The sequence below is a fragment of the Canis lupus genome, chromosome 30 (assembly GCF_048164855.1).
Source record: "Canis lupus baileyi chromosome 30, mCanLup2.hap1, whole genome shotgun sequence".
Taxonomy (NCBI): Eukaryota; Metazoa; Chordata; class Mammalia; order Carnivora; family Canidae; genus Canis; species Canis lupus.
The window spans coordinates 4,607,304-4,630,610 of NC_132867.1; the positions used below are offsets into that span (position 1 = coordinate 4,607,304).

Genomic DNA, 23,307 nt, shown 5'->3' on the forward strand with positions numbered 1-23,307 from the left:
GGCCAGCATTATACTGAAATCAAAGCCAAAGAAAATAATATTATAGGCCAATATTCTTGCTGAGAATAGATATAAACACTCCCAAGAAAATACTAGCAAACTGAATTCAACAGCAAATTTAGAAGATTATACACCATGTCCATGTGAGATTTATCCCTCAATGCAAGGATGGTTCAACATATACAAGTCAAGAAAGATGACACATCACAATAACAAAATGAAGGATAAAAGTTACATGATCATCTCAATATTTGCAGATAAAGCATTTGACAAAATCCAAAACCCTTTCATGATAAAAGCACTCAACAAATTAGGTATAGAAGTAATGTTTGTGGCTTTCAGTGATGAGTGCTAATCTAGAAAGATGGCCCTGACTGAATATCCCTCCCACATGTGCTCCTATAGGGTTCCAGAAATTCTTTAATGCCCTGGTGCAGTATTATATAGAACAAACAAATGAGCTGATGGGCAAAAGTCCTAGGGAAGATTGCCAAGGGCAGAGGTTTCAAGATCGAAAACAATGGCTGTGTCCATTAGCCAGGTCAGAGCAGCAAATGTAGCCTCACAGTTCAAAGGCCACAATGAGACTTACATCACCACTAAATTCAGCAAGTACAGAGGCTGATTGCAGAGATAAACAGGCAGAGCCCACTGGAGGCCAGCATGGATCCTGTATGTCTAGATGTAAGCTCTTTATCCATGAGATACATCAGCTAACTCATTAACTAAAGGTAATGATACTATTCTGGTTTGGTCAAGATCCTCAAAGCAACTATTTTTAAATTCATGTACATATATAGAATTCAAACGTTAATGTCTCTTCCAAGAGAAATAACCTCCATTTTATTTTAATTTATAACTTTTAATGTGTACTTTTTACTTGAATTATATCAATTTCTTTGATACCTAGATTTTTAAGAAAAATCAGAATAGCAATTTCAGAGTTTTAGTATAATTTCTCTTTTAAGTGACACTTTATTGTACTGACATCTAGTCATAAATTTCCAAGATTAGACCTTGTATTGTCCACTGACTTATAAATTGTGATAAACTCCATGATCACTAAATTTATGTTAAAATTCTTGTTTAAAATTTTATTCTCTAGTATACTGGAAATACTATTTAATTATATGAGAATGATTATATTAATGAAATAGTATAATACTTGCAGTCAAATTTCAAGTATTGATTTGTATTTTGATGATTCCCACAAACAAGTTAATCATTTTATTACTAGAAAGATCTTTAAGATAGTGATATTTTCCATACCACACAAATTTCTAATTTGTATCTGTACATTTTTTAAAGATCATATGATAAAGTGATTTGGGGCAATTAACAGGCATTACATAAGATAAAATAGAGTTGTAGTCTGATATCTACTAAAGAATATAATCTCTAAGTGTTGTTTTTGAACAATGATATCATTGTTTTACAAATATATTGAAAAAGTCTAAAAAATAAAAATTAAATATATTTTAATTACTACCAATTTTGTCTTTATGTAAATTTTATTTATTTATTTATTGGTGCAAAAAGGTGGTTTTATTAAAGCACAGGGACAGGACCCCTGGGCACAAGGAGCTCTGCCCTAGAATTGTGCAGAGCAACTAATTATATACTACAGAGTTGTGGGAGGTAAAGACATGGGAAGTTTACAAAAGAACTTTCATATGCCAAAAAAGACCCACAGGATACTAGGGGTTGTTTTTCCTTCTAGGGAAGCATCAACACTAAGACAGCTGGGAGTTTCCTGGAGAAGTTCATACTCTGACTGCCTCAAATATTTGTCAACGGGCTGCAGGTTATAAGGAAATTTTATTTTATCTACATTTCCTTGTCTTTGTTCCCTACATCACAATGAATTCAGTTTATCATCCAAGCAAACTTTAGTTTCAGGTTACCAAAGACTTTGAAAACTATCTTAATCTCTCATGACAGGGATGCGGGTGGCTCAGGGGTTGTGCGTCTGCCTTTTGCTCAGGGTGTGATCCTGGGGTTTGGGATCGAGTCCCACATTGGGGTTCTTGCAAGCAGCCTACTTCTCCCTCTGCCTATGTCTCTGCCTCTCTCTCTGTGTCTCTTATGAATAAATAAGTACAATCTTTAAAAGAAAAATTGCTCATGAGAAATTTGTGAGACAGACAAAATCAGCCATCATTTTAAGCCATTTTTTTTTTCCTTTGGTGACAAATTGCAACAGAGATCATAATGATGTAGTTTTGGAATATAGGTGAGGTTTGATGGGATGAGGTCTGGCGCCGATGATCAAGAAAGAATTCTTGACGGCAGCCTGGGTGGCTCAGCGGTTTAGCACCTGCTTTCAGCCCAGGGCGTGATCCTGGAGACCTGGGATCGAGTCCTACATGGGGCTCCTTGCATGGAGCCTACTTCTCCCTCTGCCTGTGCCTGTGCCTGTGCCTCTCTCTGTGTCTCATGAATAAATAAATAAAATTAAAAAAAAAAGAAAGAATTCTTGAGATGTCTTTGATGCAAAATGGTGGTTTTATTAAAGCATGGAGACAGGACCCATGTGTAGAAACAGCTGCACTGGAGTTGTGAGCAGGAATTGATTATATACTTTTAAGTTAGGAGGGCAGAGAGAAAGGAAGTTTCCAAAAGGATTTTCATATGTGAAAGACATACAGGATCCTAGAGGTCTGGCTATTGTCAGGCTAAGGTTGCTTTTTGCCTCTAGGAAGGCATTAACCTTAACGCAGTTTTGAGTTCCTGGAAGAGTGTCATACTCTGCCTTTTGCAAGTATTTGTTAATTGGCTGCAAATTGTAAGGAAATTTAATTTTACTTGCATTTCTTTTTACCTTTGTTCTCATCATGTCTACTCGTGGAATGTATTCTTCACCATTGTGGTGAAGAGTCCAGTCTCTGCAGGTAGACACACTTGGCTTTAGGAATAAGGCACCTTACCTCACTGTACCACTCTTCCTCAACTGTAAAATGGACACACCAACTACATAGAGTAGTTGCCAAAATAAATATTGCTAAATTATTTTTTAAAACAGACAATTGTGATCCAGCCACTTTTGAAGGTAGTTCGGCAGTTTTGTTTCAAAACTGAATGTGGTCTTTTTTTGTTTCTTTTTGTTTGTTTGTTTTGTTTTTCAAAACTGAATGTGGTCTTAAGATTCAATCCAATAATGACACTTTGGGTAACTTATGTGAATACTAAATATATACACAAAACCTGCTGTGAATATTTAGAGCAACTTTATTCATAATTGCTAAAATTTAAAAGGAACCAAGATAATCTTCAATAGGTGAATGGATAAACACACTATCCATAAAGAAATGAGTTATCAAGCCATGAAAAGAGTGGATAAATCTTAAATGCACATTGCTAAGTGAAAGAAGCTAGTCAGCAAAACCTACATATTTTAAAATTTCAATTTTAATGCATTCTGGAAAAGGAAAACTACAGACAATTAAAAGACCAGTTAGACAGTTAAAAAAAAATTGATGGTTGATAGAAGTTCAGTGGTGGGGGGAGAGAGGGTTGACTAGATGAAGCACATGGAGTTTTTTAGGGTGGTGAAACTATGCTGTGTGATACTGTACTGGAGGGGTATGTCACCATGCATTTGTCAAAACCCACAGTATGGTAGAACACAAAGAGTGAATCTTAATGTGTGCAAATTAACACAAAAAGAATTACTTAGGAGGTCAGTGGAATCCCAGGATGGAATGCAGATTGTGATAAAACAATCTTAACAGTTCAATAAATGTATGAAACAGCCTTGCTGAAGAGGATGGGAGGTAAAGATGATGAGAGAAGTAACATGTCAAAAAATCAATTGACCATATGTGCGAGGGTTTACTTTTGGTCTCTTGGTTCTAGTTCATTGGTCTGTATGTATATCCTAGTGCCAAACTGATGAGGAAGCAGAGAGAGTTGAGGACAAAGCCCAAACTGACCCCCCAACCCCCTACTAGGATATAGGATTCAGGATTGGTGTGACTCCCTCAGGCACTCCTGGCTGCCCTAAAACTAAAAGAAGGGAAAACAATTAGTTAATAGAGATCACAGTCCTGCAAGACAAGATTCTCCATCAGTTTGCAAATGACTTAGTGATTTACAAGGGAAAAGCATTCTTATTAATAAATAACCTAACTTCCAGAAGGAAACTCCCAGCTATCCTAAGTTAATGCTTTACTAGAGGGAAAAACAACAGCAACTTGACTAAGGCAAAACCTCCAGTATCCTGTAGATCCTTCTTAGCACATAAAAATTCTTTTGAGGGACACTAGGGAGGCTCAGTCTGTTAAGAGTCTGCTTTCGGTTCAGGTCATGATTCTGGGATCCTAGGATTAAGCCCCATATTGGGCTCCCTGCTCAATGGGGTGCCTGCTTCTCCCTCTCTCTCTGTCTCTCTGCCCACTTGAGCTTTTTCTCTCTCAAGTTAATAAATAAAATCTTAAAAAGAAAAAGAAAAAGAAAACAGAGAAGTTAGTGGAATAAATTACAACCCCCATTGCTTCAGCTGTTTTCTGGCTGCAACTGGTACTCCTCCTGTCCCTCTTCTATGTAAATTTTAAATGAGTCTAAAGATATAAACTAAAATAATTCAGAAAGCTCTGGGTAAAAGTTCATACAATTGATAAAACAAGTGCCAAAGATATGAATAATATGAATTATTATTCAGGAGATAGTGATTTTGTTTTGCTTAAAGTTTCAGGGGGAAAATGAGAGTCTGAACTGAATCAAAGTCATTTCCTGGTAGATTATTTTGGCATGTGTTCATGCAAATGTATTCTGCATTGTTTTGGCATGGAATAAAATTTCTTAATGCCTTAGGCAAGGGATTATATTACTTGTTATTCCCTATATCTCTTCCATTGAACTCCTAGTAGAACATTTAAGATAAATTTTGTATGATCATGGGAGTAGCACTTGTTTAAACCTTGAAAACTGCATAAAGACTCTGAAATCAATAATGAAGCTTCCCAGAACTGAAGTTCTATAAAAATAAAAATTTTATGATAGCAAAAATAACTTCTGTTGTAGTTGATTAAAATATTGTTTTTAGTGAATAAGTGGGATTGTCAAAGTACTGTCACAGGAATTGTTCTAAGCGCTAAAAAGAGTGAGTGTTGTCATATTTTCAGTCCTCAAATCCTAAACTTTGAGAGCAAAAGCAAGGACTTAACTTTTCAGCTTTAGAAGCTATGACTACATGAATATCATTTAAATTAATTTTAAAGTACTCTATTCTGGGATCCCTGGGTGGCACAGCGGTTTGGCGCCTGCCTTTGGCCCAGGGCGCGATTCTGGAGACCCGGGATCGAATCCCACGTCGGGCTCCCGGTGCATGGAGCCTGCTTCTCCCTCTGCCTATGTCTCTGCCTCTCTCTCTCTCTGTGACTATCATAAATAAAAAAAATAAAAATAAAGTACTCTATTCTTACTATCCACCAACAAAGGAACATTTGAAATAGTTTCAGGAAAGTTTTTCTATCCCAATATATGTTGATATAAAGTAAATAAACTTTGGAAAAACAGCACATTAAATTATTCCAAACAAAAAATTGTACAGTAGACAGAATCCAGCATATGGCTTCAAAAAACAAAGTTTTGAGTTTTTTAAATTGAGAGATAATTGACATGTAACATTGTATAAGTGTAAGGCATACAACATTATGCTTTCATACATTTGTATATCACAATATAATTATCACTGTAGCTTAGTTAACCCCTCTATTGTTTCACATAACTATTACCTCTTTTTTTGTGTGGTGGGAACAATTAAGATCTAGTCTTTTAGCAACTCTAAAGTATATAATATAGTAGTGTTGTCCATAATCATTATTCCGTGCATTAGATCTCCAGAACTTATTTATCTACTAGTTGCAAGTTTGTACCTTGAGAGCTTTTTGAAATGTGTGATGATCTTGGGCATTTGCTGAACTTCTCTAAACCTAGATTCCTTCTGTGTGAAATTAAAGCAACAGTTCCTACCCAACCTGCTTCAATTTGTTGTGAAATACAAATAAGGAAGTAAATGGACAATTTTGCAAATTGCATATTGAACTAATGTTTGGTCATCATTGAATGATGAACTTATACTGCTCTCACAAGTTGTCACTCTAACCGGGATCTCTCAAAGAATCTCTGGAGGACTAAAAACAGACATTGCATTGGCCTAGACCATGGTATATATCAGTATATTTTTCCTTTTTCTCTTTCCTGCACTTCTCTTGCCTCTCACTTTTCAGAGAGGACACAGATCATGAGCAAAATCAACAGCAGAAGGGGTTTTCCTATATTGAAGCCATAACCTGAAGAAATAAAGATTATAAAAAGAAATTAAATAGAAGGTTGAATATTTAGGAAAGGTACAGATGAAGAAATAAATATGAGATTCAGTTCAAGAGGAGGAAATAAATTTCATATAGAAAAAGGACTGGGGCAGCCCAAGAGGCTCAATGGTTTGGCGCCGCCTTCTGTCCAGGGCCTGATCCTGGAGACACTCTGCTCAACATACCCATCACAATGCCATGGGTTGGTTTTTCTTTAACATATTTGAATAGAGCTTGTACTGCCTTATGCTTGGATTATACTGTACCTTGATGCTAACTACATTCCACATCCTCATTTTTCATTTCTCCAAATTCCTGACCACCATTACCAAATTATTATACACAAATCAGTTTTTTACCCCACTCTCTCACTTGAGGAACTTCACAATCTTATTTCCCATAAGATGGAACTTCAGCTCCATAACTCCATCCTTTACAATTATGATAATGATAGAACTTTCTCCTTTCCATCAAGATTCCAGTACACATTTTTCCATTTCCATCCATTGTGGGTTTTTTTAATAATAAATTTATTTTTTATTCGTGTTCAATTTGCCAACATACAGAATAACACCCAGCGCTCATCCCGTCAAGTGTTTTCTTTACAATAGTACTACAAACTCATCTGGCACTTTTCTATTTCCATCTTTTTAATTTTGCCTAGTCCTCTGCCTTTTCTTACCCCTTTCCTTTTCTTCATTTACTTAAACAATACCTGTTAGTCAATGTGTGCCATTAAGAGCACTGGCCCCAGAGTCAATGCTCTTTGTTTATATTAATCTATGAATTGGATTCTCCTATATGAACTTTTCCTTGAATACTGCAGAATCGATGCTATCCTTACCAAATTAAAATTTGAAAATCACATTTAAATTCTCATCATACTGCTCTAGGTCCCTGTTCTATCTACTTATTTAATGCTTATCCTTTATTTCCTTGAATAACTATGCCTTAAGTTTGCTGAGAACTGGCATAATGACTACTAATGGCATATTTAAACCACATACAACCTAGAACTATACTCTGTGTGGAACTGACATACAAAAACATATTTTTCTTTTCTAGTATAAGTATTGGAGAAAAGGGGGCCACTGATACTTTTCAAAATTATTTCTATAGTATTTAGGACAGCCAAGAGGTCAAGAGGTCAGTGACAGTGTTGAAAATCATTTTATAGGGTTTAAAGAAGCATTGGAAAAGCTAGGCTGGCCTGCACTACAACTTCACTTTCTTGATCTATGTCTTAGCATCCTATTAATACAGAAAAGCCAAGATTGGTACACGGGAATTTGTATGGGAAATAGTGATGCCTTTTTCTAAACTCAGAGAGGCCACGTGGAAAACTTTGGTATATATGTTGCATTGTATTAACCTCTGTGAATTTTAGGGCTCGCCTTGCAAGGTTGCCATCAAGAGTAGCAACATAAAATAAATGATATTGGGCAGCCTGGGTGGCTCAGCGGTTTAGTGCCGCCTTCAGCCCAGGGCATGATCCTGGAGACCCGGGATCATGTCCCGCGTCGGGCTCCCTGCATGGAGCCTGCTTCTCCTTCTGCCTGTGTCTCTCTCTCTCTCTCTCTGTGTCTCTAATGAATAAAAGCATTTTGAAAAGAAAGAATAAATGATATTACCCAAGCAGCAGGTGATCAATGATTTGTAAATATAAAGTTAAAAATTAGCTGGGAAGAGGTTCATGGTTAATGAACATTTTAAATTTCTGTTTTACTTTTCAACTTATAATGTTGGTATATTTAATATGTTAACATTCATTCTGTATTACTCTACTATGAGTGAAAAATATCTCAAATGTACAAAAAAAGTAACTTAATTATTTGTCATCAACAATTAAGATTTCACAATTTAATTTTGTTAGATAACTTGCTCACTTTATCGGAGCTCATTTTCTAGAAAGTAAAGTATTGGAGAGGCTATAATACACATATGAGAAACCATTTTTAACATTAATAAATGTTGATACAGTTTCATTTTTACAAGCCATAGTGTCTAAAAAGAATTAATAACAATAGCTACTCTGCAGGGTGCCTGGGTGTCTCACTTGGTTAAGTGTCCAACTTTTTTTGTTTGTTTTTTTTTTTAAAGATTTTGTTTATTTATTCGTGAGAGACACAGAGTGAGAGAGGCAGAGACACAGGCAGAGGGAGAAGCAGGCTCCATGCAAGGAGCTCTATGTGGGAATCGATCCCTGGTCTCCAGGATCACGCCCTGGGCTGAAGGCAGTGATAAACCCAGGCTGCCCCCATGAGAGACACACAGAGAGACAGAGACAGAGACAGGCAGAAGGAGAAGCAGGCTCCACACAGGGAGCCCGACGTGGGATCGATTCTGGGTCTCTAGGATCAGGCCCTGGGCCAAAGGCGGCGCTAAACCGTGGAGCCCCTCGGGCTGCCCAGTGTCCAACTTTTGATTTCAGCTCAGGTCTTGATCTCAGCATTTGAGTTCAAGCCTTGCATTGGGCTCCATGCTGGGTGTGGAGCTTTAAAAAAGAAAAAGAAAAAAATAATAACAGCCTTTCTGCATCCTATGTTTTTTAATTTTAGGAATATTCATATCCATTGAGGTCAATTTCAAACTGAGGCAGAAGAAAATCCAAATGCATGATTGCTAGATGGAACTTATTTCAATGATTACATTTTGAAACTTTTAGTTGCAGTTCTTTAAAACAAATATTTAATTTAGTATTTCCTGATTCTTTTCCTTTGTGATTTGAAAAAAGATCATATGATTCATAAAGAAAAGTGATTTAGTAATATTTTCATTTTTTCTTTTCAGTAGTGTAAGCACAAAATGCAAAGTATACATTATACTTTGGGGAATTTTTGTTATTATGAAACTCTATCTAAAAGTCTAACCCATCAAAAGTGATAGGAGAATAGGCTTTCTTCTATATATTTTTGAAATAATATGTTTCTCCTCTTTCCAAATTAGCCTGGTTTTAAAAGTAAAATATCTATTAAACAAAGTAGGAGAAACAAAATATATAAGATCATCAGGACCTACAAATATGAAGTCAATACCAGTGATTCCAGTAATGACTATCGGATTGAAGGCTGAGAGGAAGATTGAGTCACTTAATGAGATAGTTCAAGGCCAAAAGAGAGAGTGGTTCAAAACTATCTACTAGTGTGGAAATTGCAAGGATATAAAGGAGTGATTGTTCCCTGTTATTACAGCCTTATTTCATACAACATTTTGCCCTTACAACAGCCAATGCAGTACTAAGAATAAAGCATATTCTCAACAAATACCTACTGAGTTGGATTTAACAAGAAACAAGCATTAAAAACATCAAGTAAAATTTTTCAGAGGAATGAAATCCTCAGGGAAAAAAAATAAGTTGGTAGTTTTCAAATGATTTAAAATTATGGGTAATTATTGCTTAGTTTTCTCTCAACACAAACTCAACTTATCCTGCACTGAAAGGATCTGAGGTTGAAGAAACATTCAACAATGGAACTTGAACAAGATGACTATTCAAATACCTAAAAATGCTTTATGAACATACCTGAGAAAAATCATTGATTTACATCCTTTTATTTTGTGAGTCTCTTGATTGATTTTCACAGATACACTTTTTTTTTTTAACTGATTTTGTGTTTCTTGCTTTTCTCACTCTTACTTACAATCTTTGCTTTCCATCAAAGAGTGCCCTTTCAGCTGATTGAATGGTCCTGAACTTTAGCTTTTGCTCCTCTAGGAAACTCTTTCTTTTCTGAATGGTAGCCCTACTGGATAGAGTGTTCTTGGCTTCATATATTTTTTCTTTTCAGCACTTTGATTATATTCTTCCACTCCCTTCTGGCCTGCAAAGTTTTTGCTGAAAAGTTCCACTGATAGCCTTATAGGGTTTCCCGTGTATGTAATTGTCTTCTTTTCTTTTGCTGTTTTTAGAATTCTTTATCACTACTTTTTGCCATTTTAATTACCATGTGTCTTGGTGTGGATATATTTGGGTTGATTTCGTTGGGGGATCTCTGTGTTGCCTGGCTCTGGATCTCTGTTTCCTTTCCCAGATTTGGGAAGTTTTCTGATATTATTTCTTCAAATAAATTTCCTGTCCCCCTCTCTCTGTCTCTCTCTCTTCTTCTGGAATCTATATAAATGTAAATGTTACTATGCTTGATGGAGTTGCTGAGTTGCCTAGGGTATTCTCATTTTGTGGATTTTTTTTTTTCTTTCACCTGCTCAGCTTCTTACTTTCCATGACTCTGTCCTCCGGGTCACTATATTGTTCTTCTGTTTCCTCTAACCTGGTATTTATTCCATCTAGTGCAATTTTAATTTCATTTCCTGTGTTCTTCGTCTCTGATTATTTTTTTTTTTACCTCTTTGTTAAGAGTCGCACTGATGTCTTCCACTCTTTTCTGAAGTCCAGTGGTTATCTTTGTGATCATTACTTTAAATTCTTGATCAGGCATATTACTTATATTCATTTTGCTTAGGTCTCTTGATGTGGTTTGCTCTATTTTATTTGGGACATATTACTCTGTCTTTTCATTTTGACTAACTCTATGTTTTTGTGTTAGGAAAGTCCGCTTCATCTCCTGCTTTTAAAAATAATGGCCTTATGAAAAATAAATCCAATAGTGCTCTGCAGTGTAGTGTCTCCTGTTCCCTAGAACCTGGCACTTCACGGGTTTCCTATGTGTGTCGTGTGCACCCTCCTATTGTGTCTTGGCCGCTTTTCCCTTCAGCCTTGTCATCTGCTCTCTTTGCCTGTTGTGGGCAGTATTTGATCCCCTTGGTGTTAGTGGATCAGTCTGGGCCCTCCTTGGGTTTCAGCTTAATCAGACCAGGCATTTTGCCAGAGATACACTAGCACCAAGCCACTGGGTGCTTTCTCTGTGTTGGCCCCTGAGAGATTTTTGTTGGCAGGCAGAGCCTGCAACCGGACCAACTGTCTGCATCCAGACCACTGCTGGGGCCATCCTTGGACTGATGTATGTGATTATCTTCTCCTCTCCCCGGGGCAGGGATTACTTTGGAGTGGTGCTGGCCCCTGTTGGGGCTGCTGGCACATTGCCAGGCTTGTACTCCTGGTTTGAATTGGTTCTAGCCAAGACCTTATTGGAGGTGGCAGAGGATGCAGTGCTGGCAAGGTCTGCACACTGACAAAGGGGATATACCACAACTGCCAGTCCAGCTGGCCAGGGTGGAGCTGCAGTTTTAACAAGATTCTTGCCAGTTTTCTTGTGAAATGAGACCTGCCGCCACTGCCACTGGCCAGGGCAGAACCCACAAAGTGTGAATGGGTGGGGTGTGCAATTTTAACAAGGTACATGCTGGTCTTCCAAGGGAGGGGGCCTCCTGCTGCCAGGACCAGGGCCCTGCAAAGCAGACAGGTGGGGAGATGCAGTGCTGGCAAGGTTGGCCCTGCACTGGCTGTCGGGGGGAGAGGCCTTGCTGCAATGGGACTGAGGGTGGCCTGCCTGGAAGGGGTGGGTCTGTAGAAGCCCTGTGGGATGTGGGGCCAGGTAGGGCTTGGTGTAAGTAAGGTAGTCATGAGTTTATGCTGGGGGATGGGAAAGGGACATGGTGCCTGCCAGCTCCTTTGTTCCTGGATAGGTCCCACAGCACACCCTGCACCTTTGGACAAGCTCTGTATGCCATAGGCATTTTTCAGACTGTTCCTTCTATGTTGTGTCTTTGCAGGCTGTCCTGTTGTCTCTTTAAGGGCATGAGCTTGGCTTCCTTTCATCCTCTGGGCTCTCCCAGAACTGAGCCCACTGATTTTTAACTTCCAAGCTTGAAGTCTCACTGATTTTAACAACAAAATTCGGCCTCTCTGGTTTTCAAAGACAAATATTCTGGGGATTTGTCTTCCCCTTTTCCTCTCCCCTCTCCATGCCCATGGCTCCCTCCCTCCTAGTAGTCTTGGAGGTCTATTTAACTACCTATTACATTTCTGTCTTTTTTACCCTTCTTGATGTGGCCTTCTCTACCTTTAGTTGTGGAGTTTTTTTCTGCCAGTCTTGCAGTCATTTTCTGTGTCATTTACACGGATGTGTTATCTTGTACCTGTGGGAGGGCGTGAGCTTAGTATACTCCTACTTTGCCCTCTTCCCACCTCTCCAGACAAATACTTTTAATTAATTAAAAAAATTGAAACAATTAAAGAATAACCACTTACATCAAGTCAAAAGAAAAACAGGCTCTTCTTATTTAGATCATTAATTAATCATTGTTGGAGTGAAAACAGGAGAAAGTCTGCAAGGAAGATATTTAGGAAATGTTTAATCTCAGGCCTGCGCAGGTAACATTTTTAAATGGGGATAATGAAAGTCAAAGAAGAGAGAGAGCAACACAATGATTCCAGTGGTTTGGTAAATGGGGCTTGAAGAACTTAACATTTTTGAGTTGCTTTTTTTTTTCACTTTGACATTTTATAACTACCACTGAGTGGGAGTATAGAAAGGCATCTTTCCAGACTACATTTTCTGGCTACCTTGTAAAATTATGAAATACTCTGTTAGGACAGAGTGGCAGCTCCATCTGTTAGCTCCCCTCATAAAATAAAACCTGAACACACAGTACTGTGTTGTCTGAGTAGTGCTAATATTATTTGAGTATGCTATCTAGAAGAAACTTGTATAGAACATTTCTTAATATTATTCTTAGATTTTCATGAGAAAGATGTCATCTTATAAATATTTCATCTTATAAATATTACTCTCAAAATACTCTTTTTTCTAAGAAAATATTTCTCTTCTTTGTCAAAGAAATATGCTGTCCCGTGCTTTGGATAGGTTTTGAATGTGTAGAAGGTATAAATTCTCATAACTACAGAGAAGATAGCAATTGCCTGAATGTATTTATCAATATGCTGTAAATAAAATCATTGTCTGAAGAATTTATTATCCAATCTTACACTCTTTGCTAAACAAATATTTAGATGTGTAGTTCACTGTAGCTGGCTTACAAAAGAAGTAATAATATTAACCTAGTATTGGGATGGAGGGCTCAGATGAGTTATGGATATAATTGCCATTGAAATATAAATTACTAAATAAGAGACCTACAAAGAAAATAGGACTCTTTAATCACTGTTTTAAAAGAAAGGAAGAGCTACTAATAGTTACCAGAGTGAAAATAGATAGACAAAGCATAGACACAGGGCCAAGAGGAATGAAAGTACCTGAAACAAACAACAACAACAAAAAATGTGTCCTTTTCTTCTTGCACTCTATCTCATATTTTTTGAGGTCCTTGTACAGAAAAATGAAAACTGGCAATTGTTAATAGTCATGAAAAGACCTATAAAATGTTCCTGAACTTCTCCAGAAACAAAGGCACTGGTTGGCATGGGGGCAGAATTTTCAAAATGTTTTTTAATCTTTGGAAGAGAGTAAAATTTGGTAGCTAGAAAAAGAAATCTACCATCAAAGTAAATGCATGTGTGGTGAAATACTTTATAAAATTAAAGACTATAGACTTGGACCCCTCTGCCATTAATGAGAACAGATTTCATTCTAATTTCTTCATTACCTCTATACCTACTGTTCCCTTCACCTGCTGCCTCATTGTTACCTATAGGCTAACTGAAGTTAATGGAATGGGAGGCATGGCTACCACCAGATAAATTTCTGGCTTCAGTGGAGTTCTAGTGCATTTTTTCCCCTTAAAACACACATGAAAAATTGTTAATAAAGTTCCTCAGAGGAAGGAATTAGAATTCCTAAAGATGTATGTGTAAGGAGGCAGTGAGGTGAAGCAGAAATAGGTGAGCTGTCAATGACAAGATGGTTCAGTTCAGTTAGTGCTTTCTGAATTCCTGGACTGGGAATGACCTTGTTCTAAGCACTACTTACTCTAAGGATTTCTTCCTTCAGGGAGCTAGCAGTCTATCAGAAAGGAGAGACAGATAGATAAAATGCTAAATGTGAGAAGGTTAAGTATAATGAGAGTGGAACGAATAAATAGAAATTATGTGCACAGGATTTCCTAAGAACACACAAAGGTGATTCAGGAAGTTTTCCCTGAGAATGACATCTGAGCTGAATCTTAATGGAAGAGTAGTAATGAATGAAAAGAATTGGGAAAGAATGAATAAAAGGATATTTGAGGGAGAGGCAATTGAATAATCAAAGAATATATAGGGGAGAAGAAATTCTGGGATTGGGAAGTATGGTGAGGAGGTTTTGGAGTAATTTTAAGCAAGATAAAGACTGAGAATCAGAACTAAAGTCTTCTCACTATGGATAGAGAAGACATATTAGTTTTAAAAAATGTTTTGGAAGTAAAATTACAAGGCCTTGATTGAAGGAATTGGTTGATGTAAATAAAAAATAGGTATCCAGGATGACTTGTTTATTTTGCATCATCCACAGTGTGGATGATGTGCCAATATGCGAAATGAGATTCAGATGGTTAAGATGAGGTGAACTTGTTGATCAGGAGTTATCTAGAGAAAATACAAAGATCTATGTCCATCAGGCACTTTTATAGGAAAATATGAAATCCAGAAAGCAGCTAGAAAATTTATACAAGGAGACCAGAGATTTTTAGGGATTTGGTAAGTAAGGTTTAAAGAAATGAGCATTTTTTTAAACCACTTTTCTATGTTGTTGTCATTACACGGCATTTATTACCTGTAGAAAGCATCTTTCCAGGCTGTATTTTTCAGTCATCATTTAAAAATTTAATCCCATTGGCCTTAAAACAAATCTGTGGTTTTCCCTGAGTCTCTTAAGTTATAGAAAACCAGTAATCTTCCATTTAGTTTGAACAAACTTCTTGAACAAAGTTCTTTACAGTTACATTTTTTTAAATAAATAATCTCACTGCCCTAAAAATACAGCTATAATATCCTAAGCAGTGTTTTAGAGATTTTATTTATTTATTCATGAGAGACAGAGAGAGGCAGAGACATAGGCAGAGGGAGAAGCAGGCTCCCCGGGGGGTGGGGGGCGGTGCAATGCAGGACTCCATCCCAGGACCCTGGGGATCACGCCCTGAGCCGAAGGCAGGTGCTCAACCATTGAAACATCCAGGCACCCCTGTCATAAGCATTTTTTAAAAAAGATTTTATTTATTTATTCATGAGAAACACACACACACACAGAGGCGCAGAGACACAGGCAGAGGGAGAAGCAAGCTCCATGAAGGGAGCCTGACATGGGACTCTATCCCGGGTCTCCAGGATCAGGCCCTGAGCTGAAGGCGGTGCTAAACAGCTGAGCCACCCGGGCTGCCCTGTCCTAAGCATTTTAAAGGTTCTCCAGAGTCCAGTTTTCCTCCCTTTCTATGCACAAAAAGGTAGCACTTCTCAGCTCCCCCAGTAGATGGATGAGGCCTTATGGCTAACTCAGAGCCACAAAATGAGTGCAAATCTAATGTTTGTCACTTCTTTGAGGTTTTGGAGACCTCATGAGCAATTTTCCTGTCTCTTCCCCTGCGGTGGCAGTTGTTGAGGAGATAAATTATTAAGATAGTGGGTCTGAAAAGTGGAAGCAACCTGAATCACTGAACTGTTGCCTGGGGACTGCTGTCATGAGGTTGTCCAGAACTGTAGCCAACTTTGTGTAAATAAGAGATAAACATAACATGTAGGAGTCACTAAGTTTTAGAAAGTATTTGTTATTACTGCATCGATATATCTTTACCCAAGATATCCTTATTGTATCTGAAGCAAAACCTGCCACTTGATTACCTTCTTTCTTGGGTATCTATAGAGTTGAAAAAAAAAAGGAGGGAGAAAATTGGGTAGAGTCAAATGAGATATTAGTAAAATCCCCAAGACCATTTAACAGACTACAAATATCCATCATGAATTTTTTTATAGTTAGAGTAAATTTAAATATATTTCTCCTTCTTGCCCTCTCCAAGTCAGTGGAGAAATGACTCGCAATAGTTGTTAGAGAAAATGTCTTACTCAGGTCTAATTGCTTACTCAGATCTGCTCAGTTATCTGACATTTTAGCTCTCTCGTTGTTTGTATTCTTTTGTTCACTTGTGCATGTTCAAAAAAAAAATAAATTACTGCATTCCCTTTTACTTGCAAATTCTGCTATGTGATATTTGCTGTACGTGAAGATGTTTCTCACTATTACATTATCCTCTTCCTATATCTTGCCCTGAATGTTTCATCTTGGTATTTCACCAAGTATTCCAACTCTCATTATATCCCTTCAGTTGCTTATAATTACAGAATGGATCACAAAGACTGTCTTTGGATATAAGATGACTCTACCCTCTATGAACTACAACCTTTCCCTGAAGGTTCACAATAATCTTAGACTTTCTTTCCAGACTGTTCTAGGATATATTGCATGTGTGTGTGCATTTGCTTCTACATATGGTTAGCCCTGGGTATGTCAGTGAGTGGAAATATAGATTTTCTGTAAGGATTTAGGAGATCCAATGATCCACATTCCTAGACATTAAAGAGTGAAATTTCATTTTATATAAATACTAACAGGTAACAAAAATGAGATGAGAAACATATATATAAAGAAGAAAGCAGTCTGATGATTCTGTCATAATATGGTCTTTGTCTATTTGGAGGGTGTTGAGTAGTGAGACGAATAGTAGTATTCACTAATTAGGTAGGCAATACAATCTAGAGAAGAACATATCTCCTCAAAGATAAGATTAAGCTAAAGTGATTCCTTAGAATGACTAATTTTACCTGATGGTTTTATTATTACTAATAGAAATGTCATTCCAGTTTTTAAAAGTATACTTGGGCATATTGACATCATCTCTGTGTTAACTCAGGTGCACATTTCTGACTGTTCCAAGAATTTTTGGCACTATGCTTTTGGCTCTCCCTATAGTGGTTCAGCCCAGCAATCTGTTCACCCTTCTAGTACTGCTGCCTTTCTTTGTGTCTATTATACTAGACTCCATCAGTAGGTCCTTGGGATGCTGGCTGCATACTATTATCATATGCATGCTTAGTCTTTGATTGCTATTTATATTTAAGTGGTATTACCTAATGGATGGGGTTCCACTTGCTGTTCATTGTTTGTGTTTTGCTCTTCATCCATTAGTAGGTGTTATGGCAAACATTCCTTCACTCAGAGTTGTAGATGTGCCAAGCTCCATCATACTCTCCTTGTTTTATAAAGCATGTTGGGACCAGATGGTATTCTAAATAGAGCTTTTAAAGAGAGCTTTTCAGCACATCATGTTTTAGGAGGTATTTTCTCCTTTTCTGATGAATAGGTGATTTCTAATGAGCCACTTGCTCTTTATTTTTCTTTTTCTAGACTCTTGAGGCATCTTTATGAGTGAAAGAAAATGGAAAGTATATCTACTGCAAACCTCAAAGCATAATGAGTAAATAATAGTTATGTTCAAAGGGCTTTTATGTAAAATTATCTCTTTTTAGTTTTATGACAACCCTTAAGATATGGTTAAAAAAATACTCCATTTTAAGATGGAAAATGTAAGAATTAGAAAGGTTAAATTCTTTGACTGCTTTCAGAAAGGAAGTCTATCACAGAACTAATGTGACAGTCTTAATATTCATTATCTTATTTCTTACTCTTTCCAAAGTACTTATTAAATAGCTTCTATGTCGAGATCCAAACCATCAGTACTTGTCAGAAATGAAAGAGCAGTGAGGGAGTATATGTTAATCCAGTTTTTTTACTTCAATTTTATTTTTCCAAACCAGAACACACATCTAAGAATTTGTAATTTATTGATGATGAGAAAATAATGAATGATATGGACATCAGTTCCCAATACTTGATGAAGATTAGGAAATAAAAAGAATACATAGAAAAACATTTCTGCCATAACTACGTTTAGTTTGCACTATACATCTAGCTGAAAATACTTTTACCCAACCATGTTGAGTTGATGCATTCTCTTTTCAAAACAAGTATAAAACTATTTAACCATTGAATGACTTGATCAAGATTCAATTGATGGTGTTTGGTAGATTTAGTTATTTGCCTCTCCTAGACTACTTCATGCTACCATTTTTATTTTTGATCTCTTATAAAGAATCTATACTTATTCAAATGGCCACAGACAATAAAAAGGCTTAGACCAGGGACGCCTGAGTGGCTCAGTGGTTGAGTGTCTGCCTTCAGCTCAGATCATGATCCTGGGGTTCTGGGATCAAGTCCCACATGGAGCTCCCCACAGGAAGCCTGCTTCTCTCTCTGCCTATGTCTCTGCCTCTGTCTCTCTGTCTCTCTCATGAATAAATAAATAAAGTCTTTTAAAAAAAGGGTTTACAACAATGCCTCTAAACCCCAAAAATTCTCTTCCTGCTTTCACTGGATTGATTTAACTTAAATGATTAAAATGGTTTCTTTTCCTGGGGTGCCTGTGTGGCTCAGTTGGTTAAGCATCTGTCTTTGACTCAGGTCGTGATCTCAGGTCCTGGGATCCATCCCCATGTTGTGCTCTCTGGTCAGCAAGGAGTCTGCTTCTCTCTCTGTTTCCCTCTCTGCTCCTGTGCTTCCTCTCTCTCTCTCTCTTTCTCTCTCTCTCTGTATACATGCTTCCTCTCTCAAATAAATAAATGAAATCTTTAAAAATAAAATAAAATGGGTTATTTTCCAATTTGCCACATGAAGAACAAATAAAATCTGTTATTAAAACCCTAGGTGCAATACAAAAATGCAATATTATATTTTTAAAATTTTAATCTCAACTAACTGAAATGTAATAAAATATCACAAAAGATAATTATTTACTAATAGAAGCTTAAAATTCAATTGAAATCTCCTAAAATTACAGAGATTAAGAGTGAATGAAAATTTCTAGTCAATATTTTACATTTTTTCAGTGAGTTTATACTGTCATTATATTCCATTTAACAAAAGGCTGCCTTCCAACTATATATCTGAGCATGTCTTGAAATGTTCCAATTTGAAGGAATATGTAAAAGATTCCTTTAAGTTAAATGGTTGGAAATGCACCTGAAGAGTTTGGTATTTTTTAAATTTAAAATAGAATTTTTATTTTGAAGGATCTAAGTTGGGCCATATTGACAAATTATTATGTAGAATTCAGGTTGCTTTCATCATTCAAAGTTTACTTTTTTTCTCCCACATTTTAAAGACCATCCTAATGATAAATATCAGAACTCTCAATCCCTCAAATCCCCTTTAGGTACACACTACCAGGGATAAAATAGACCATCTAGGCAGCGACTCTATGCTTCACTTCTATACTTCCTTTCCACCAAAAATTAATATAAATTTTTGTTATTTTTTTAATTAAATAAGAAAGCTACATTTCAAATCTATGGCTACAAGACACAGCTAGGTGTTTAAACCCACAATAGATACTTTAATGGGGCAAAATCTTAACTAAAACTCAATTCTAAAACACAGTTGCATCAAAGTTGTGACATGGGCACTTTCTCCTTGAATCATATTTTTCTAGAATTGCTTTATCCTCACATATCTCCCAGTAACAATATTTTTTTCTTTAAATTTTATTTATTTATTCACTAGAGACACACAGAGAGAGGCAGAGACACAGGCAGAGGGAGAAGCAGGCTTCCTGTGGGGAGCCTGATGCGGGACTTGATCGCAGGACCCCAGGATCACGCCTTGAGCTGCTCAACTGCTGAGCCACCCAGGTGTCCCTTCCAGTAACAATCTTAAATAAGGGTCATTCTACAATAACTTGGAGGCAGAGACAAATGTAATTCCTTCTATTATGGATTGATATATATTTACTTTCCTAAGACAACTACATAAATATTTGGCTTTAGTTCAATGGATTTGTACAATTAATCAGCAAAAGTTTATTGTGGACTGGCAGCATTCTAGTCTCAGTGTGGCCTACAAGTTAATTCCCACATTTCACTTATATTTCATATGATGTAAGTATATTTCTCAGGTATTGGCCAAATACACATATTCCTTGTCTAGGAGGGAGTCTTCCATATGGCATGTATAATTTGTGGCTCTGTCAGCCTCTATTTCTAGGGAGTCCTCTGCATGTAGGCAGGTAGATAGAAAAAAATAGAACATGGAAAATCCCCACTAGCTCCATATAAGTCCTACCGTGGAAGTGATACACTCTATTTTGTTCATATTTACTGAAAACAACAGCATGCCAAGTACTCTGGGAAATGAGAAATCAACTTCCAATGACAGCTTAGCACAGAAAAATGGAAAGTTATCAACAGACATCAATGTTGTGGTCAATATTAGTAGATGATTTGAGAATGAAAACAGTCATGAAATGAGATGATTTGAGAATGGAAACAGTACAGCATATTAGAAATTATGGTGTGTACAAATGGGATAATCTTGAGACGTGAAATTTATGTATTTTACAAAATTTTCAATGTCTTCTTCATCTTTAATTTCTAATTAGGGTATGAGTCTGTGAAAATTTTAGGGTTACCAGCAAGAGAAATCATCTAAAACTTGCTTCAAAACAAAAAAGACTTATTTTGAGAACTAATTTAGGAATGTGTTAAAACCCAAGAGCAGAAAGACCCTGGGGAAGACCCTGGAACAAGGAACAGATAAACTCTGAGGGCTTTAATGGTCACTTGTCTCTAATGCTTTTGGTACATTCCTATCATCTCATCTCTCTGAAGACCAACTTTCAATTTCTCAGTCCACAGTAGTTAGTTGCAAGTTCTTATTCTGTAGTTCTGATATTTGTGCCTCCTATAATCTGGAGTACTGACTGAGTTAGGCACTTTTATTCCCAATTCAGAATTCTAGAAGGAAGCATCTGATTGGTCCCATTTGGATCACTTTTCTACCTCTAGACTAATCCATTGTAGAAAGACATATAGTATAAATCAAAGCTCAGTTATTTATATCTGAAATGTGCCTTGATGATCTGTGTCTTATGGGATACAGCTCAAGTAAGCATCTAAAAAACTTGCAGCTATCAGATATAAGAACCAGGTCAACGTGTTTGAATTAGAAGATGTATAGATGCTAGCGGGAATAGAAGGAAATGACATAGATGGGTTTGAGGTGATTATAAAGAAACTTGGATGCCACACTAAGCAAAGGCACAATAGTATGAACAGTATGATGATTTGCAAAGATCATTCTGAAGGCACTGCAGGAACTGAATTGGAATGAAAAAGTATTCTCAAGTTCCTGTCAGTGATTGGCCTGATTGGAATTGTTTAGGGAGAAGTACGACTATTTCAAATGTAATAACCATAATATGACAACTCAATGCAATTTCACTTTTATTTACGCTTTGTAGTCATAAGCTAAAGAACAGTCAATTGGGGGTGGTAGTTAAGACATTTACATTAATTACAATATTTAAAAGATACACCCACAATCAATAGTATTGCAACATACTTGCTAGTTATTTTAGTGGATATTTTCTGTAGCACATTTTCACAACACAAGAGGTACCTTGTTAAGTGGATACTTCTCTATGTAAACTTTCATTATTTTACTTTTTGACATTTCTAGGACATTCAGGACTCATTTCATACTTTTATATTTAAACATTTAGGAGCCATAGGAATATGTAAATAAGTGATGTGTTCTTAAGTCAAAATTTATAAAATGCATATACATTTCTGGTGTATTTCTGGTTGAGGTAGAGTGCCCCTTTCCCCTTTTTTTCTCAAGAGAAATGCTGAAACTACAACAGAAATAACATTTTAAAAATATTTAACCTATATGCTTTTAACTTTTCTATAAACTATGTTTCTCTTCAGCTCTTCCACCATTAAGGCTAAACCACAATATTTCTCAGTTCAGGGAAGTAAAAGGCAGATGCCATTTAAGAAAAAGGAGTTATAGGATCCCTGGGTGGCACAGCGGTTTAGCGCCTGCCTTTGGCCCAGGGCGCGATCCTGGAGACCCAGGATCGAGTCCCACATTGGGCTCCTGGTGCATGGAGCCTGCTTCTCCCTCTGCCTGTGTCTCTGCCTCTCTCTCTCTCTGTGTGACTATCATAAATAAATAAAAAAAAATTAAAAAAAAAGGAGTTATAGATCAGTTCTGTTTCAAAACTCACTTTCATGAATTTACCACGTGCATTTTTTTCCTAAAGTTTAAAATATCCCTTTATGTGTTAAGATTAGAGCTTGTCAACTCTTCATATTAGATCATACATAGGTCAAACAGGAGAGATGAAGAAAGTCAAGACATGATTTAGAGTAATCAAAATCAGAGGAAGTTGAAGGGCACCATGGCCTCTGTCCTGGAAGGGAGAGTCTAGAGAGTTAACTGTAGAGTAAAGGAAAAGACACAGGGGGAGGGGGAGAGATTAATTTTACTCTGCCATCACCTGGATTAAATGCAGTAGTGAAAAGCAGAAAATAAAATAGAAACTCTAGATACATAAAGCTAAAAGCAAGAGTTCTTTTGTTTTCTGTTTCGAACTTTGAGGGGGACAGACTCATGACAGTGGTGACAGATATGCCATTTGGGGAGAACTTCAGCTGAATAGGAATGGGTATGGGGTGGGTGGGTTCAGGCAAAAAGATGATATGGGACAGTATCATTGAGTTTTCCTTAGGTGTGCATGTAAGCCAGAAGTTCCCTTGTGCTCTCTGTAGGAGAAGTGAAAGGAAACAAACAAAAGCCAGTGTGCCTGCCTTGGGGTGACTGTGGTAAATAAAGTAAAGGCATGATGGTGGTTAGCATAAACTTGGGGAGAGCTGAAGGGCATAGTTGAGACTTAGAAGTCCTAAGGTAGTGGTGTACTTGAAAATGATTACCCAAACTGGCTCTCCAGAAAATGACAATCACAATTTAAGGAGGGACATTGAGAGCTGCAAATTTTCTATGGGTTTTGTGATTGGGATGAGGCCCAAGTCACAGAATCAAAGTTTATTCAAGAGAATGGGGAATAGTCATCACAGGTGGGATCTGCAGTTCTTCAGTTATGGAACTTCCTAACTAATGACTCCTTAGTTGATTACAGGTACAGCAAGACATTGATTACCTGAATCTTTGGGAGCAACAAGTAGGGCTGGAGTGGCCAGAAGCCCAGTTTATTATCTATACTTCTGAATGCTCTAGGGCCTTGAGATATTATCTCTTTGTCACCATGTGAGGAA

The 23,307-nt window shown here is 37.0% G+C and overlaps 1 long non-coding RNA gene across 1 annotated transcript in view; it reads left to right on the forward strand.

The window, feature by feature from the left end:
- Window positions 1-588: 588 nt before the first annotated feature.
- LOC140621827 (uncharacterized) overlaps window positions 589-23,307 on the forward strand; it is a 91,156-nt gene continuing 68,437 nt past the window's right edge. Inside the window, exons 1-2 of the long non-coding RNA XR_012021554.1 lie at window positions 589-731; window positions 1,721-1,804. This is a non-coding gene — a long non-coding RNA (uncharacterized lncRNA). The remainder of the gene's footprint in view (window positions 732-1,720; window positions 1,805-23,307) is intronic.